Source organism: Lepisma saccharinum, chromosome 21 (genome assembly GCF_977018435.1).
Source record: "Lepisma saccharinum chromosome 21, izLepSacc3.1, whole genome shotgun sequence".
Classification (NCBI taxonomy): Eukaryota; Metazoa; Arthropoda; class Insecta; order Zygentoma; family Lepismatidae; genus Lepisma; species Lepisma saccharinum.
The window spans coordinates 32,457,463-32,478,404 of record NC_139249.1 but is presented as its reverse complement, the minus strand read 5'-3'; the positions used below and the strand labels follow the sequence as shown (position 1 = coordinate 32,478,404).

Genomic DNA, 20,942 nt, shown 5'->3' with positions numbered 1-20,942 from the left:
ATGTGTGTTTGATTGATTGATTGCTTTATTCTACTTCGTCCTCTGTGCCACTTTTGGCTAATTTGCGAAGATGGGGATGAGTGATGGTATGATGAAATTGATGAATGGACACTTACAAACATCCATGCCCAGGCAGGATTCGAACCCGGGGGCCTGGGCATGTGTGTTATTTGGGAGTGTCTCCTTATCGATGTCCCGAAAGTGGCAGAAATAAACCAAACCAACCACTCAAGCATTACAGATGCTTACAAATTCATCCCATCTGGAAGTAAACATTGGCGTTCTTCCTCCAGAGACAGCAGAAGTTTACAGATAAAGAAGAAAGCCGATGACAAAACATGATCGTCGCTGACAACTTCCCCTTTGACACTGTAACAATGAATGATGATCAGCAGTCAAATGACGACAATAAACAGCTAATTGCTGATGATCAGCAGTCAACTGGCAACAATAAATTCATTTTCATAGTCACCCTGTATATTGAAACAAAATGGCATTTGTTTCGCATTATCAGTGCCTCTAACAGTAATCTAATGTGAAGCTGAAGTACTTTCGTCCAGCTAACACGTATACGCAATATTCCTGTAAAGAATATCTTTCAGAGCACAGTAATATTCATAGTGTATACAACTATGTAAAGAATTGCAATTAAGTAGGTCACAACTGCATAAGTAATCCTTTATGTTCATAAAACTTCTCAAACACAATGGTTGTATGTTATAGAGGAATAAAATTATTCTGGTAGCAGTCAAACAAATTTTATAATTTTTATATCTCTTTACGCTAACGTTGCAGATATGCAACACCAAATTTTTCCAGTCACCCTGTACATGGAACCACAAAATCATTGGATTTTTAGTGTGTCTAAAAGTTATTTAATGTAAAGCTGATGTAAATTTAGAAAGTGAAAAATATGTGGCGAAAAATGGGCTAATGATTGCAGTAACTAAAATATTACACTTCATCAAAGTAGATCAAAGACAATTTCAAAATATGGTAGAAGTGCAGATGCCAGAAAACGCATTGAGTCATATGCCAGTTGAATACTGCAAGTTTAGGACGCAATGTTTCGAGGAATCAGGTATGTAGTAATGTTCGAATACTTGGTGACAAAAATAAACAAAGTCCTCACATGACGGACTTCATTTCTAATTACGAAATACTGGAAGAAATGCCCGATAAAGATAAAGAAACATTCGAATTGTTTGTCTCTTGGAGAACCATAGCCAGTGGAACGACCTACGTTGGTTCATGGGAGTCTCATGTCATTCTTGGCAAAAGTGGAGGGGCCCCACCTGCTGCATAATTAATTTTAATTCCACTTTCTGAAGAAAAGTAATATGACCTGCAGCCTATGAAGAGGTTGTAGTCGAAATTGCCAAACTTTACTTTTCAAGATTGTCCGTCGTCAAGAGTGATTTAGTGTTCTGAGAGCTTTTCTTTCAATTATTTTCCATCTATCATTACAACTTGAATTGTCTATCATGTGGAAGAGCAGTGCACAAACATTGTTTTCTGTAAAAGTTTGCATTTTGTGAGTTGCCAACTTTCTGAAGGTCTCTTGCTGATTCTCAAGGTCTGTCATAATACGAGTAACTTGGCAACACTGTTAAGCCTTGCTTCCATGTTAATAAAACATTAAAATACTGACCAAGGTAGAATTTATAGTATAAAAAATATATACACTAAAAAGGTAGCGTTTACACCCTGTAACAGACTAAATCAGACAGCCTTGTTTCCATGATATAAAAATTTAATATGCTGACCAAGGCAGTAATTTAATTTTATAATAAAACATAAACTAAATGTAACGATTCAACCTTACGTTACGTTTAGTTTATGTTTTATTATAAAATTAAATTACTGCCTTGGTCAGCATATTGAATTTTTAAATCAGACAGATTAAATCAAGCTATTGTAAATATTCGTCTGAGGAAGACCCTGTCAGAGGGTGGAAACGTTGCCTTTTTAGTGTATATATTTTTTATACTATAAATTCCGCCTTGGTCAGTATTTTAATGTTTTGAGTAACTTGGCTTTTGTATGATGGGGAGGAACAGTAGACAAAGATAGTTCTTAAGAAAAATTGTTCACTTTGTCGAACAAAACCGTGCGTATTGATAATGTGAACATAATCATTCTGTTAGACAAACACCTTGAGAATGTTGCCACACAAAATGGTGCGTACATGTTCTTTTTCTTCCTTCTGTAGCGTTTTCAAACTTCAAATTGCATTCCTGTAAAAAGTTGATTTTGATTGTTTTTCCCCTGGACCCTTGATGTGTTAATCTTGGATGTTGATAAGAAGTCAGAAGATTTTGAATAATTATTAATTAATTATGACGTTCTAGCATGTGACATTACCCAAGAATTAACACAACACAACACTACGATTTCGTTACATATTTTTTATTAAAGATTTGATTTGATTTTTGTTGTTTGTAAGCGCTTTTCTGTCGCTTTGGCTAATCGCGACTATGAGGATGAGTGATGATATGATGAAATTGATGAAGGGACAGTCGGAGAAAATACCAATGTTGTAACGGATGGATTTGCAACCATCCCTTACAACAAACCAGATTGATATAAAATACATTTTATATTTCATAAAATATCTGAACTCATGGTATTTGACTTGGTGCTAGTCTTAACAATACTGGAAGTCTAGTCTATTATGCGCAAATAAGCGTGCCACCACGAAAGCATACAGTCTCTGTCTCTTGGCGAATCAACAGCATGGGAAGAGGAAGTCCAATTCATTGTCCAAAGGCCATGGTTGGAATAAAGGGGAGTGGCTAACCTATAAAAGGGTGAACTATTAGTAAACAACTTCAAGGTTCTCTGAAACAAGGAAAACCGTGATCTCGTGATTTCCAAATATGGATAATTGCTCTAGGACTAAATATGGGAATCGGGTGATTGCCCATCATGAGCTATTGATGAAATGGACTTATGTACAAAGAGCCACTGAGATCGAAATGACTTTGAAAGGGCCACTGGTAAGCCAAAGGACAGGAAGACACTTTGCTATACCCCCCCCCCCCCAAATAAGGAACAGAGGCAGCCCAGAGAAGTTGCTGCTCGACGCCAGACTGCACCAGAAAATACCTCTACTCTACCAATATAAGAACTCTGTCTAATAAACCATAAGATACATGATAGAGTGTTTTATATTTTAAAGTCCTTAAGTATTGCAGCTACACACCCCATGTAACGACCCTCACGCCCCAAAGGATCGTTACAATGTCAAGGACGAGATTCGAACCCACGACTTCTGTCGTCGAAGCGCCCTGAGCTAACCATAGTATTGTTGTTTAGTGATCTCAAATGGCGAACGCAATTCCATTGTCATTTTCATCAAGTTGTATCAGAAATAAGCCTTAAGTGACAATAAAAGTAGTGCACAAAGTTAAAAATTTTCTTGCAGCATTATTCCCCTCCATCTAATCCGGGGAAATTTCATGCAGTTCTGTTTATTAACTATCTCTAATGTAGTAACATCAAGGAACAAACATTTCGACAAAACCACACCCTCCAAAGTTTCCTTCACCTGGCTTCAAATCCGAAGCAGCCATATTTAAGGTCCTCTCGGAATATAATCCTATTAGATACAGCAGCAACCAAACTCCTGAGGTCCGCTCCATGTAAATCCTTTCTTTCAATCTCCGCTTCTAATTGCTTGTCTTTTGCCGAAACCCTACGTTGTGAAGAGACTGCAAAACAAAGGGAGATTATGGCAGCGAATTTCAAAATAAAACATTTTTAGAATTTAAAATTCTGGTCTGAATTTAATATTGTTGCCTTCTTCAATCGGTCTGAAGTTATTTTACTAGGCAGAGAACTACGTCAAAATAGAAATCTATAAGCAATATCTGAAAATTAAAAAAAAAAATACATTAGTATTTGCTGACTCATATTTATTTAGTTATTTGTAGGAAAACACACAAATTCATTAATTAAATTATGCCGGCTCCCGTGACGGAGTGGTTAGAACATCGCGCTGCGGGGTCCCGGGTTCGAATCCCGGCCTGGGCGTGGGGGCAATTTCATCAGAGGTGTATATTCCAGGCTATCTACGCTACCTGCGAAGCTCAGGCTCAGAAGAGAAGAAGAAATCGGTCGAAAAATGTGCATAAAATTGTTCATTTCAATAAGAAGATGATGGCCTTTCAGGAGTTGGCACACTTATTTCTTACAAGTTGTTATACTAATTTCTTAGGTGTTGGCAATATTGACTGCTTTCTTTGAAATCCGCAGGGGACTGCGGGAGTTGACCTGCTTGGCAATCTTCCTTCTATGATGCCATTAAAGAGCGCGTCAAATCTCCTGCATATGGCGATAGCCAATAGCAGCGCACTGCAGCGGTGCCATGTCGAAATCTCACACGAAGAGACAGCGCGGTTGAGCGAAACGCCTTGTCACGAAACTAGACAACGCCGCACGTCTGTGATTCTTTGGTGCTGTTCACCAGTTCAGGGCCATATGCAGGAGATTTGACGCGCACTTTAGTGTTGCGAACTTATTACCAGCGTGGCATCTTCCCAGCAATGGGGAATTTTGGAGCGAAACTACTGTTAGACGAAAGGGTCAAAGAAATGCTTTTATGACAGAGAAATTCCCCTCTGGGCCAAGAACATCACTTTCCAATGATGATCGAAAAAGGCCTCCCCCCACAAATATTTGTCCATTCGAATACTATAATATGATTAGATATCCCAAGTTTTGAACCAAGTATACGCTACTGAATTTCATCATATCATCGCTCATCCCCTCCTTCGCAATTAGCCAAAAGTGGCACCAAAGCGAAGTAAAGGAAATGAGTCAATCAATTAAATTATCACTTAAGGTGTAAATGGTATTGTTAGAAGTTAAATGTGCGTGACTGGGACAAGGAAAACTGTAAATATATTGTGCCGACCCCGTGGCGGAGTGGTTAGCACATCGCTAACCATGGGTCCCGGGTTCGAATCCCGACCTAGACATGGGTGTTCTTTGTGAGTATCCTTCGCTAATTTCACCACATCATTCACTCATCGTCATCGTCACGATTAGTTAAAAGTAGCAGAAAATCAAAATAAAATATACCAAATGAATGTTTTATTCTTTCTTCAAACTTGCTTCATTACTTTAATTTTGAAAATTATTATTTTGTGCAAGGTACCATACCTATATTCTATTGCTATGTTCTTGAAAATTTATTTTACTTTTATTGCATTATTATTATTTATTGCCTTGATTCTGTATCACCTTGAAACATGTAGTTCAACTTACTGTGGGTAGATGGTGCCACTGTACTGCACTGTACTTGTCAGATACATCAAATGTTATGGCACAATTTTGCTTCCAGCGTTCCTAAGTCTATTTATATTAAATTCGCCTCTCTTAACTCTAAAAATGTATCCAACGTGGCAGGATAGGCACAAGAAAATAGAGATTGCGGTGTAGCATTATTTGCATTTGTTTTTATCTATAATCTTCGTTTCTCTATTGTGTGCTAAATATTGACGTTAACGCTTTCAAACTGAAATAGTAATTAATTTAAGTGCGTTTACGAGTACGGAAGCCAAATTCTTATTCGAAGTTAAATTGATTTTGTATAATGCAAATTCATCTTTGGTGTATTATTAATTTTTTTAATGATTTCGTGGTTCATCGCAGAAACCAAATAAATAACTTTTAATATTCGTAGTTATCTAATATATTAGAATATATTTATACGTGTGTTGCTCTCTATTATGATTGTTCACGGTTTTGTTTTGTTTAGTTCACGAGGACTTATATTTGTTGCTTAATTGATGTTGAAAAATAGGCTCAACCTTGTAAATAAACACTCGTTTGAATTTGTGCATTTTATAAATTGAACTTGTGTGGAATTATGATGTCATAAAGATGGTATCTCCAATGGTATAAATAAGATGAAAACTATTACCGGGTGTTTCATAAATACTTGAGGGGTTACAAAAATTTATTGCAAATAAACTATTGAACTTTCGTTAATGAAACCAGTCCAGAACGAACGAGGAACGCAAACAGTTTGAGCGTGTATGTTTTAGTAAGCTGAAAGTTCATATCCCTGCCGCTAGGCGACACTCAAATCGCCCACATCACTCACTGTCTTTTGTGTAATGTTTTGGTTCCCGTAATCACCGGACCTTCCACCGTGTGACTTCTCTTTGTGGAGTTTCATCAAAGACAGGGTATTCGTCTCATCGATGCAGCGTGATATTGCAACCCTACGGGAGCGTATCATCGCAGCGATGGACACTATCGACAGGCCTATGTTGATGCGAGTGTGGCAAGAAGTGGAGACTCTCGTGTTGATTTGTGCCGTGCATAGACGCCGACTCCATGGGGCTTGGGGGGAGGGCTAGAGCCCCCCAATGTTATCGATGTGGGGGCAGAGCACCCCAAATAATTTTGCTTAAGAGAATCTAATGTATTATTTTGCTTCTCTTGTAAAGTTTACTCTGAATTGTGCAACATGAACTTAACTTTAAATACACATTTGAAATGTTCTAGACCATCAACTTTGGGGGGCTGAGACCACTAAACCATCAACTTTGTGGGGGCTATGACCAGAGAAAGCAAAACATATGACTTATTACTATATACTAAATATATAGTTATGAGTATTGTTAACATTTTTACTAAAAAGAGTTTCAAAAGACGATGTGCATGAACTAGGAGAGTGGATGGGACGTTCGGGCTACAAATGGCTCTCACATGACATTCAGAACGAGGTCATTGATATATTAGGGAGATCTGTTTTGCCCTTCGTGGTAGCAGATATTAAAAGTCGGGAATATTTTGCTATTATGGTTGACGAAACATGTGACATATCCATCCGTGAATAATTGACATTTTGCATTCGAACTGTAAATGAAAATTTTAATATTTTTGAGGAATTCATGAGCTTTTACGAGATTCCGAACACTCAGGCCAATACTTAAAAAAGAGAGGGAGTCATTCATTAATTTATTTCAGTGATCAGAGCCCCCCCCCCCCAATAATTTTGACAAGTCGGCGCCCCTGGTGTCGTGTCACCCGTGGTGCACACATTGAACATTTGTAGGCGTACAAGAAAACTGTTTTGAGTTCCTCGTTCGTTCTGGTCTGGTTTCATTAACGTAAATTCAATACTTTACTTGCAATAAATTTTTGTAACTCTTCAATTATTTATGAAACACCCGGTATAATGTTTTGCTATTATATGTGTTCCTAAATTGTATATAAAGTTTTGAAAGTTGTAGAGACCGGATTGAATTTACTGGTTTTTGTATTGTATTAATTAATATCTGGCGGCCTGGGCATACGTGTCTGTGAGTGTCCCTTCATCAATTTCATTGCGTCATCACTCATCCTCATCTTCACGTTTAGCCAAAAGTGGTAGAGAAGGGAAGTAAAATAAGCCAAATAAATCCATCATTCAATTAATAGCGGCCTGCAGTTAGGAATAATGGTTAATCAATATGTTTTTATGTGCAGTGGCGGTGATTAGGAATCAGATTGCGTGGGGGACAGTTGCCCCCCAACCTTTGCCCCCGCACTATGGTCTCATAATGCTAAGCCTTGTCTACCAAGAGAAGATAAACTCTCCATCCCCTCCCTCCCCTGTTTGGGCACCCATTTGTCGCTACAATTTATATGCGATTACATGTACTTATTCCATGTGTTTGTGTATCTGTACTTATTTCATTATGACATTTCTGACTTTATGTTTGGAGGAACTGTAGTTTGAAATAAGAACCTTTTGGATTGGAAAATTCCAGGGCTGCGAGGGGGGACTTCTACTACCAATCGTCCCCATATAGAAGCGCTGGTTTTGCGTAACCGACAGGACAGATTTGACCAGCATTTACGACGACGAGGAGGGACCTACACGTGTCTGAGGACAACCGATACGCAATGGGTATCCCTTGCCCCTGGAATCTTCGAGGCTTAGACCGTTAATGGCGGGCTAAACTGATTGGTACGGAGAATAGAAAGTAGGTCAACCCCTGTTGAAATCCCCAAACTTCCCATTAGAACAGATTTGCATAGGGGGTAAAGGCAGCCGGAGCGTGGCGCTGATCACATCATCTCCAAAATGGCCGAGCTCGAAAATGTGTGGAGTCCTATCCTCACATTCCCTAAATGTGCCTTTATGACACGGTGCTACATGCATGGGGAAGTTTAACTTTTTTTTACAGATTTCTATGGTTTCTTACATCGTCGCTAAAGTGAAAAATGACGCATTAGAACGCTCCCTACTTGTCTTGTCTTGTCTGTTCTTACGGCGGGCGACCTACATGCTGGCAAGGGAAGTGGGGAGCGTGGAAGTGACTAATCCAGCTAGATAATAAACGCAGCAGCCTGTAGAATGAGCTCCGCGTAGTACTTCCTCCCACCATGTCGTAACTCTCGGCGCCACCGCTGTTGTGTGGTTGGTCTGCGGCGTTTTCCCCGCTCCCCACTTCCCTTTCCAGCATGTAGGTCGCCCGCCGTAAGATTGGACAAGAGCTATGATACGACTAGAAGGCTGCTTTGTTATTTAAATTGTAATTTGGTTGAGTGTAGGCCCGCAAAGACCGTTAGCCTAGCCCGTTAATTGAAGTGCCAATGGCGCAAGCCATAGTCGTGTTCTCTGTTGATTTAGAAGTTTGAACATTGCACCTGTGGAATGATTGTAAATATGTAAATACAAACATCATATAATAAACCGTATGCAATCACCTCCAGAGATTATGTCTTGAAATAACTCCAGAAGCAAACTATTACCAATTACTTGTTAATCATTAACTTTCTGTATTTTGTTGTCTTTGTAATGTATGTTTGGCCCCCTTTATGAAATTCCGATGTTATTAATCTGTGTGGAAGGAGAGAGATTAAAGGTGAATGGAAGAGAAGGGCCGGGGAAAGGCAGTAAGAAGGGGTTCAGTACAAAGTATAAATCGTGGTTATGTGGTAAAGTAATCCCCACATTCGTATCTTTGCCACAATAAATGAGACCGAAGTTAATAACTATACTAACAATTAATTATTATTATGTTTTAATTCAAATATTATCACTATATACGAGGGATGATCGGAATCAAAGGTTACAAAGCATATAACTTTTGTTTTATTAACTGTAACGTAACGAAAATTTATGTGTAAATTAATAACATGTTTGTCTTGTTGCGAGTTTGAGGACTTCGGATTCTGACCATGTATACCCGAGAAGCGGACATTTAAAATGGTGACTCGTCTAAAAAAATGGTCAAGAGTAGAAGTGAGGGCAGTGGTGCGGTTCCTGTGGGCCAAAAACATTACACCTGCTGACATTCATAGGCAGATTGTGGAGGTGTATGGGGAGGGGACAATTTCAAGGCAACATGTACCGAAGTGTTGTCGTGCCTTCAAAGAAGGACGGACCAGTATTGTTAATGACAACCCTGGACACAGCGGTAGGCCCAGTACCTCAACCACTGACGTGAACTGTGCTCTTGTGGATGAGTGTATTCGTGAGGACAGAAGAAGAACATTACGCTCAATATCAGCTGAGCTGGGACTACCATTTGGTTGGCTGGCCACCATTATCTGACATGTGATGATGTCAAAAGAGCTGCCTCACGGTGGCTACGAGAACTTGAAGCGGATTTCTGTGCAACCGGTATGGAAAACCTCATCTACCGTTGTGACAAGTGCTTGAACAAAAAAGGTGATTACATGGAGGACTAGTGTTGAGTGCCCTCCATCATCAGGTGTGTTGATCTTCCAGCTATGTCTAACACATACGCCATAATAGGCTTTGTAACTTTTTTTCGATCATCCCTCGTATATAGGGTCAAGTCCTGTAATACGATCACGTAGATTTTCTTTCCACAATACATGGTAAGCTATAATCAGAAATACCTTGAATTCAGGTTTAATATGAAAGGTAATACAGTAAGTAATAAATCAGGAAAAAATGGTTTATGTTGAACTTTTTCTACACACACTAATATTAATATTTTCACAACAACAGTAAATTGGCCATTTTACAAAACAGTCCTTCAATACGGCCAAGGTATTACATGTGATGTGCTCAATTAGTACTACAGTCTTTACACACGAAAATGTCCCCATTTTCAGCATGTGCACATTCTTCGTGGCACCAGTTCTAACAGCAAGTACAAGAAACCCATATTTCACCTCCATGATCATCGCTGTAAAACCTGTTACAGCAAGTGCACTGTGAATCGTTATCTCCATCTTTTGATTTTTGTTGGATTTCTATCCCTTTCTGCTTTCTGTTACTCTTTTTCTGTAATTTAGCCACTTTCTTCTCTGACATCTTCCTTATGTGGTCTGGTGACGTCAGGACCAGAAGCCTGGCCATTATATACAAGACTATATAACAATATACAGTTCCGTTTCTGTCTCATAGATGGCAGCAACTGTTGCCTTCACACAGTGGCTTTGTATACTACAATGAGCATATGTTACCGACACAGGACACTCCCGTTTGCAACACACATCTAACACTAATGCTACGTAAGAATATAAATCACTAAAATAACAATATGGCTCTTCTTTACTCACCTTCAGACACAGTTGTTTCATTAAAACACGAGTACGGCTGAACAAAGCACGGAGTTGAACATTCACTGCCACAGAACGGTCGCCATAACTACCACTAACAGTTCGGTAGTACCCGAACAGATGTCTCTTCAGTCGTCGAGGCACAGCAGTACGAAATATAATTTCTGGCCATTTTACGGAACTGAATATACTACGTAACCAATGGGATGACGTATAATTAATGATTAAGAACATAAAATCAAATCCCGCGCTTAAAATGAGCCAGCGCCACCACGATCATGACGTGATCACTCCCACAATGCAGCACCCATGACGTAATGGGGAAAGAACCAATAGGAATCGCAATACGGCTTGATATTAAAGCCACCTCGTCTCTGTTGGCGGGAAATAACGTTTTACAGCCTTTTTGCATACCGAACGGCCGTTTGCAGGTTTGGAAATTAGCACGTGGCTACCTGTAACAGTGCCATCTCGCATCGGAACAAGTACCTTCCGTGCTAGATGCAACAACATTACCTCTACACAGTGTCAAGTCCTAGAGAGGTTAAGCGCGAGTCCCTCGGCAGACTTCTAGAGCCATGCTAAGCGTTAGCAATTTGCTAGAACGTCCCTGAAAACGGAATAATCTCGCTTAATTGTGGACCCATAGAAACATATGCATGGGTCATAACGCTGCACATTTCCTGACAGGCCATCTCGTCCAAAAGTTATGCGCTCTCATCCGGACAATCCTCTCTTCCCACCTCTATGTTCTTTTTTTCGTCTAGCATGGCCAAAGAGTGATGAGAACCTGCATTCCTTCTCTTTTTGTCCCTTCCTTGTTCAGCATTCCTCGTTTATTGCGTAATATTTCCTTCCTCATACTCTTGTCTTTTGTTTTTATGTAGAGTCTCCGGACCATATTCACGCATGACAAATTTCCTGGCCCTCTGCACAGGAAACTAGATGTATGAATCCAGTTGCTGTACTTTTTGCGTTATGATCAAAGTAGTTGCCGTGGGTGGGTAAGGGTGGGCTCAGTGATGTCCTTAAATAGTTGTGACGTTTTGTTTCTCTGTTCTTTAGCATTTGGCCAGACAGAGATTTGAATGGGTGGAGAACTGAAGGCGCTCGAAAATGAAGAAACATCTATTTTTGTCCACTATCTTAAAACTCTTTGACCAATTTCGCTCAAATGCAATACTATCTACTAAGATGATATATGAATGTTAGTGGAAGATCCACTATAAATGTGCTCCAATTACTGTTGTCTCATGTCTCTCCGATGGCGTAGTGGTAACGTCGCCGTCATGTAAATCAAGGGGTGCCGGGTTCAATTTCCTAATTTAAACCATAGGTGGGGGCCCGGTAACTTACCTTTAACAGAAGTGTTCAAACAATAAAAACTCACTTACCCCTGGTGATATGTTGTGATGTATCTTAACCAATGGACACAGACAATTACATTACACTCCTCTTTCTTTCTTCCTTCCTTCGTTTTCTTGTTTCTCTCTTTCTTTCTTCCTTCCCTCGTTTTCTTGTTTCTCTCTTCTTTTCTTCCTTCGTTTCCTTGTTTCACTCTTCCTTTCTTCCTTCGTTTACTTGTTTCTCTCTTTCTTTCTTCCTTTCTTCCTTCGTTTACTTGTTTCTCTCTTTCTTTCTTCCTTTTTCCTTCGTTTTCTAGTTTCTCTCTTTCTTTCTTCCTTCCTTCGTTTTCTAGTTTCTCTCTTTCTTTCTTCCTTCCTTCGTTTTCTTGTTTCTCTTTCTTTCTTCCTTCGTTTTCTTGTTTTTCTTTCTTTCTTCCTTCGTTTTCTTGTTTTTCTCTTCCTTAGTTTTCTAGTTTCTCTCTTCCTTTCTTCCTTCGTTTTCTTGTTTCTCTCTTCCTTTCTTCCTTCGTTTACTTGTTTCTCTCTTTCTTTCTTCCTTTTTCCCTCGTTTTCTAGTTTCTCTCTTTCTTTCTTCCTTCCTTCGTTTTCTAGTTTCTCTCTTTCTTTCTTCCTTCCTTCGTTATCTTGTTTCTCTTCCTTTCTTCCTTTCTTCCTTCGTTTTCTTGTTTTTCTTTCTTTCTTCCTTCGTTTTCTTGTTTTTCTCTTCCTTAGTTTTCTAGTTTCTCTCTTCCTTCGTTTTCTTGTTTGTTTCTCCCTTTCTTCCTTTGTTTTCTTGATTCTCTCTTATTTACCTTCTATTCATCACCTGTATTTCTTCTTGATCCCACTCTACATTACTCTATTTCTCACCACCTTTCTCTCCCTTCTATCAGTTTCTGTCCTTCTTTCTTCTTCTCTCCCTCTCTCTACATCATTATTGTATGTGCGCATGTGCAGTAGCGCCAACTTCATATATATATTGGACTTGGCAAGGTTATTATAAACTAGCTCGAGAGGACGAGTCTACCTACATCTGAAAGAGGAGGTAGGCAGAAACATGCACGAAACAATGCTGTAAGTTTCTGATCAGGATTTTTCGTATACGTTCGGTTGTTTTGTTTATTTTCACTCTCTTTTCTATTGTGTTTGTTATTTGCGATAGCTCTTACAACTCGTAACATCCTCTCTTAACGTATTTTTGCCGGTGACGGTACTATATGTGAAAGTTCGATGTTATTTCCGTATCCCACCTGCAGCAGTCTTCCCTATTTTGCTAATGGACTCGTCGACTTGGCGCATGCGCACTTGCGCTAAAAATGTCACCATGTAAGTTACATGAGTGAACAGGAGGGTGGGTTAAGACAGTACTACGGGGGGGACGGGAGGTATAGAACCCACCCAGTGGTGATGCCCCTGGGAATACTTAGTCTTAATTGAATCAAACACTTAGATTTCCAGCAATCTCACAGACATAGAGGACAATACAACGGAATGGGTTTCGGCGAGAGAAAAATAAAAAACTTTTCAATACCCATCAAGCTTTGCGCGTGGGGTTTCTATCCCACGTGACAGTATCCTCGATTTACGAGCATCCTTTCATTTCCCTAACTTTTCCTATTTCTACCGAGGTAAATAAAAAAAGGTGGAGGTAAGCGAGGAAATTTCTTCAGACGTCTTCCCCTTACTTTCTTCTTTCGTTTTAACCTTTCTTGACCTCCTGTGCTTTCTTTTTATTCTCTTTTCTCCACGACCAAAACAGATGGTCTGGAAAGAAAGACACGCCACCATCGAAGACTTTCGAAACTATCAAACTTTTGTTATCGGTCGCTTTTCGAAAGTTTCGCTTTTTTTATTTACATCGTCCAGTCTTCCGAAGAAAAAAACAGGGAATCTCTTCTTATATTTTTCTTATTCTTGTTCTTTATGATTATCAATGGCGTACCTACAATTTTAATTTGGGGTTTAACCTGGATATGCACCAAGCATTTTATTATGTCAATTCTCTGAATGTTAGTGACAGTGGTTCTTTACTAGCATGCAATGTTAATTGGACATTAAGCACGGAATAAATCACACAGATTTGATTTTTGTTGTCGCTTCGACTTAATCACATAGTTAGGGTGGAGCCCCACATAATCTTGATCCCGGTGATAATGGAAATAATGTGATGAGCAGAAGCGGCCACCTTTACCCACAGAGGCTGAGTGGACTCCAGAACTGCGATATGCTAGGCACTTTCCAACAAGGATTTGAATCCAGGTCAGTCATATATCCTAGCAGTTCATTTTACATCTTCAAATTCTGACTTTTGTCTGTGTTTTCAATTATATTTCACTTAATACTTTGTTTCCCAATTTTTATTTTAAACTAGTTGAATACCCGGCGTTGCCCGGGTATTCATTTATCCCAATCTTCTATTAGACAGGAAAATAATAAATTCTAACTATACTGTAAAATGTAACTAATTTTATTTACAGGTATTGAAAAAGCGTGTTTCAAAAAGAATATACGTATTACAAAGTATTATTTTGTCCAAACTATCGATCGCTGCTCCCCGGCTCGGCTATTAGAGAAACGAATACATAGTCTAGTTTATATAATAGCCGCTAGATGTCAGTTGTGTTCTGTTTTGCTTGGTAACCGTCAGTTGTTTGAAATGGCTACTCCGCAGCAGAAACCATTTTGTGTTCTCTAGTTTGCGAAGTGCAATTCCGTGATTACAGTGCAAAGACGTTTCAGGTTGAGGTACCAAATTGATCCTCCGAATGGGTGGAACATTCGCAGATGGTATCGACAGTTTGTAGATACAGGATGTGTATGTAAAGGAAAGAGTCCTGGCCGCCCTCGTGTTCCTGAAGAAAATGTTACACGAATTCAAACTGCTGAATGAAACTCTACGGAACCGTTGGATTGGTCGTCAAGGAGCTGGCGACTTAGCATGTATCAGCTGGGCTCCACGGTCACCGGATTTGACACCCTGTGACTTCGTCCTGTGGGGTTTCATTAAAGACAATGTTTATGTACCACCACTCCCACAGAACCTGGAAGAGTTGAAGAACCGGATCCGTACTGCCGTAACATCAGTGACGAAGGACATGCTTGCCCGAGTATGGGAGGAATTTGAGTATCGATGTGATATTGTTCGTGTCACTGCTGGAGGACATATTGAACATCTGTAATCTGAACTTGAGAGGTTCGTAAGTATGTGTGTCAAGTTTCACCTTCGTATGTCTTAAAGTTTAATAAATATATGCATGTGAAATACGTATATTCTTTTTGAAACACGCTATATAAGCACAGTATACAAATTATATAGTAATCAAAGGTCTCGAACGGCTAGAGCAATTTCAACCAAACTTGGTACACGATGAAAATTGCAATCGTGAATGTCACCAATTAGCTTAGCGACTCCGAAAACTATGGATTCGACACTACATTTTATTTTTCACCCCGTCTCACCCTCCATGCCGATAGGTGATGAACTTGAAGTTGAACGGTATTGGGAGTGTCACTATTCATCCTAGCGACCCCGAACACTATGGATTCCACACTAATATTGGTGTTTTTAGATTATTTTTACATGTCACCCCTTCCCACCCCCACCCCTAGGGGCGCCAGGGGTGCCTTACCCCCACAATATTTCTTTCCAGATTGTAAGTCATATGTGTACCAAGTTTGGTTGAAATTGCTCCAGGCGTTCGAGAGTTATGCCGGAACAAACATACATACATACATCAATTTTTATCTCATAGTTACAGCCATGTCGTACGCAAGATTCGAACCTGGGACTCTTGTCGTCATAGCGTACTACACCACGGAGATCGACGATCTAATGAACAATAACAATTGACGTGTTCGCTAAGGAATCTGTTCTTAATATTTCATTTTTACATTTATAAACATTTCTAAGTAAGCTGTCGCATTTATACGATACTGGTACGTAATCAGGTAATGGTGAATAACAATAACAGCAACCACAGCATCCACCCCCTTTGGGTACGCCACTGCTTTTTAAAATATAACAGACGGATGTAGGTTGTAGAGCTTTTTTCAGCTTTTCCGATTAGTCCCGTGTAATTGGGTAATAAGCGGAAAAAAATGTTGGGAAACCAACATGACTAAGCTGAACTCTACCAGACCACAACGATTAGTCGGAAGGGAAAGGGCAGGGCAGATAAACAGGGAAATTGACTACACCAGCTTCCGCCCAGAGATAGAGCCCCCGCCGCCTCCCTAATTGCGTCCATGGAATCAGCTGAGTGGACCCCCACAGGCTAACACCCAGCGATTAATCTCCTTTATGGGTCCGTTGTTAAGGGGGAATGTCCAGAGTAAACTGTCAATATGCGAGGTGACCTCACTGCTCAGCAATGCGATGCGATTGCTTAGTGGTTACGTCATGACGGGCACGCCTATTGGTCAGATTACAGCGTGCGTTCGTTTTAGCGGTCCAGACCGGTATTTTTTTAAAAGTTGGATCTCTGTTTGCGCTTCGTTGATCGACTTAACGCTGCTTGCTGGTAATAGGTTGGCCGCGACGGAGCAAAGTGTTATAGTTTGGAATCCTGAGTAATTCCTGCGTGAATTTCTCTAATTGTAAATTCCCTTTCTGCTTGATGTTTCTAGCTCGGTAGTTGCCGGACCCTGTGACCGACTGGTTAGCTCATTGTGCTGCAACGCTAGGGGTTCCGGGTTCGAATCCCGCTTGGGCTTGTGTTCCTCCGAATAATGAGAAACAATGTGTGAATAAAGTGGAAATTGACATGTGTGAAAGTGTGTGAATGACGGGGGATACTGCCGAATAGGTGTATTCATTTTAAAAAAAAAAGTAGTTAGGGCGTCTGTGAGGGACCCGGGTTCGATCCCCGGCGGGGGAGAACCGGGATTTTTTCCTCCTGTTCAAGCGGCTCCGGCACCCACCCAGCGTCGTGCCAAGTGGGTACCTGGAGGAAACTCTGGAGAGTAAAGATGACCAGGGCCGTTGTGCTGACCACATAACCCCCACATTCATGACATGGTGCAAATCACAGGGAAGCACTTTACTTTTTTCTGCTTAATGAAGCTGATGACGTAACACGTTTTCTATTTTGGTTATCTTACATTGCTTTTATACCTATTGAGCTAATCTGTGTAATAAGGATGAAAGATGAAATGATAAAATGGGACAAATATAATGATACGTCCACGTCCTCTCCAGTGTTCAAACCTGGGACCTGGGACATCGTAGCACATTACGCTTATCACTCCGCCACGTAAGCAGACTTGACAAACGCTCTGAAAGAATACCCATGACAGGACTTGAATCTGGAACGTTCTGTGGTGAGACCGTGAGTCTCCCACTCAACAGCCACCGCAGCGGCTAGTACGGGTAGTATTCTCGTAATAATATTTTAAAGTAAAACATGTTACATATTTAAAGCTCATGCATCATTTTTTGTTTTAGTAAAAATACGAGAATGGTTGTACATTAATCGGTAGGGCAGAAAGATAAAACAAAAGGAGGAACATGTGCATTTTAGATAAAGTTAATGTTATTTTAACAACCATTCCAGTGTGTTAGTTTCTGTTTCCGAGCGAATGTTAGCAAGGGGAGTAAACACGGTGAATAGTAATATTTGCATTCACCAATCAAAGGAGCAGGAAAAAGAAGGGAGGGGTTAATTCGGTAGGTTGTTCAACTACCACATGCTGAAAATCAATTCTAAAACTATCACTCCGATGTTTTGTTTTTCATAACCGTCTGACCGAACAAGCTAACTAAAACAAGCAAAACCAAGAGAATCTCTTCTCTATATACAGGGTGTTTCTAAAGGTCGTTTACAACGCTTGGGAGGTGATTCCTCACACGAAAACAAGCAAAAAGTGTGAGTTCCATTTTTACGACTGAGGCTTCGTTTCCGAGATAGGAGCCTCGCAAAAGGTGACAAAGTGAACGTCACACCTAACTGGGACGAATACTATCACAGATAGCGAAGCGGTTCCAAGGGAATCATCAAGGAATCGTATGTGCTGAGTCCGGAAGTCACTATGAAAAGTTCACTGCACGCATGCGCAATGGAGTCCTCAAAGGAATTGGGGATTTCCAGCAAGAACAATGCATGGAAAGGGTATGTAACGCAGCAAGAAGGACCGTGACAATGAGAAATGCGTTAAAGACAACACATCCCGACCTCAAACATCAAAACATGAGCACGGAACACAAAATCCGAAAAGTTGAGCACGGTTGCATACCACAGTTACACGCGAGGAATGAACGAATCATGTCATGTGGCATACGAGAGACACATTACTCCACCAGGAGGAGGGAAAGAAAAACACAATATCAGATGATTGCGACAACGTGTATTTTTACACGCGACAACTACGTAATATCCCCCCACACACACACAACAAACAACAAATGCTACAATGTCTTACGCACAGACAGTGCGTGTCACTGTACACCAACTGAAGATGTCACTTTCACCACACAAAGGGGGTGGAAAGCAATACCATAGTGTTCGCACGCGATCACTGTGACGTAAAAGAGACCAGTTTTGGAAGCGCTGCGCAGGCAAGTCTGGCTCTCGTAGTCTACGTTTGACCTTCATGACTGCTGTACCCGCGAGAGGAGCTCGAAGGGTTGGTTCTCTCCGGCAGTCGTCCCAGTCGTGTTGCAGGTGCTGGGATATGATCAGCAGTTCGCTCTAGGTTGTCATACGCATTGAAGAGTACTAGTATGTTGTATTGAAAGAAGTTGACGTGGTGGATTAGGCAAGTCAAGTATCGCAACAATTGGTCTGTGGTGTTCGTACGGTGATACGGCCAATTTGTGCAGTGTGCCAGTGTTAAACAAAAACGATACTTTGCAGTTCCAGCTCCCTATTACACAGATGGCTACGTATAGGATCCAGCAGCTAGCATACATGCATCTCATGTATGGGGAGGCACGTGGTAATAGCCGTGAGGCAAGGCGTATTTATGGAGAACGCTTTCCACATAGACGTTTACCGTCTCGCGCCTTCTTTCAGGTAGTGGACAGTCGACTGCGTGAAACAGGGTCAGTGTTACCACCGCGGCAAGAAGTTGGAAGACCCCGAAGTGTACGCACACATCAGTTTGCAGAAGATATGTTAACAGCGGTCGCAGAACATCCTGGCACCAGTACGCGCGTGCTCGCTAGGGCACGAAACACGTCTCATGTGAATGTTTGGCGAGTGTTGTCAGAGGAAGGAATGCACCCTTTTAAACTGCAGAAAGTACAAGAACTGTTACCTCGTGACTTTCGCCCTCGTATGGGGTTTTGCCAATGGTTGTTGCATCAGCTGGACACAAGCGCTTACTTCGGGGCAAAGGTATTGTGGACAGATGAAGCCATTTTCACCAGGATGGTTGTCTTCAATAGTAGAAACAGTCATGTCTGGGACTTTGACAACCCACATGCACTTTTTGTGGCCCATCACCAGCACAGGTTTTCAGTGAATGTGTGGTGCGGGATAGTACATGATCATTTAATTGGACCATACATTCTCCCTGTTTGCCTGAATGGTCGCACGTATCATGCATTTCTTAGTGAGGTTCTGCCTGAACTGTTGGAGACCGTACCTTTGGCACTGCGGCAAGAAATGTGGTACCAACACGATGGGGCACCAGCTCATTTCGATCATAATGTACGACATTTCCTGCATGACGTGTTTCGCAATAGGTTCATTAGTAGGGATGAGCCTGTGCCTAGGCCACCGAGGTCGCCAGATCTCAACCCTCTAGATTTTTTCTTCTGGGGAGAAATGAAAACCCTCGTATACGACACAACTGTCACATCAGCTTAGGACCTCGTTGCTCGCATCAACGTCGCCGCCGCGACGGTAGCAGATACACCTGGCTTGTTTGCTCGTACTCGACAATTCTTGATTCGTCGCCGTCATCTCTGCGTAGAAGTGAACGGCAGACATTTTGAAAACCGTCTGTGATTATCGCCCTCGGCAAATCCCAGTGAGAACACTCTTGGTATTGCTCCCCACCCCCTTTGTGTGGTGAAAGTGACATCTTCAGTTGGTGTACAGTGACACGCACTGTCTGTGCGTAAGACATTGTAGCATTTGTTGTTTGTTGTGTGTGTGTGGGGGGATATTACGTAGTTGTCGCGTGTAAAAATACACGTTGTCGCAATCATCTGATATTGTGTTTTTCTTTCCCTCCTCCTGGTGGAGTAATGTGTCTCTCGTATGCCACATGACATGATTCGTTCATTCCTCGCGTGTAACTGTGGTATGCAACCGTGCTCAACTTTTCGGATTTTGTGTTCCGTGCTCATGTTTTGATGTTTGAGGTCGGCATGTGTTGTCTTTAACGCATTTCTCATTGTCACGGTCCTTCTTGCTGCGTTACATACCCTTTCCATGCATTGTTCTTGCTGGAAATCCCCAATTCCTTTGAGGACTCCATTGCGCATGCGTGCAGTGAACTTTTCATAGTGACTTCCGGACTCAGCACATACGATTCCTTGATGATTCCCTTGGAACCGCCTCTCTATCTGTGATAGTATTCGTCCCAGTTAGGTGTGACGTTTACTTTGTCACCTTTTGCGAGGCTCCTATCTCAGAAACGAAGCCTCAGACCTTTAGAAACACCCTGTATATAAAAAATGGATGTATGTGTGTATATGTGTGTGTTTGTTTGTTCAGCAATAACTCTCAAACGCCTGGAGCGATTTCAACCAAACTTGGTACACGTATCACTTGCAACCTGGAGATAAATACTATGGGGTAAGATACCTCTGGCACCTTTAGGGGTGGGATGGGTAGGTTGACATGTAAAAATAATAGAGAACCACTGATGCCCCTCAAATTCAGATAGACTAAATTCCGTCCTAAATTTCTTCCTGGCCATTGTTCGACACCGAATTCCGTCCACAAAACACTTGCAAAAGTCCATCCTCCTGCAAATGTTAAATATCCAAACTCCACAAGAGAGACATAGACAGGCTGACCATATATTTCTACATAAAATAGTGAATGGCAACATCAGAAGTGACCGCCTTCGTCAGGAAATTCACTTTCGTGTGCCTGCCTGCTC

The 20,942-nt window shown here is 41.1% G+C and overlaps 1 protein-coding gene across 1 annotated transcript in view; it reads right to left on the bottom strand.

The window, feature by feature from the left end:
* The window catches only part of LOC146004129 (uncharacterized), a 619,261-nt gene that overhangs the window by 535,836 nt on the left and 62,483 nt on the right, over nt 1-20,942 (bottom strand). The window lies entirely within an intron of this gene.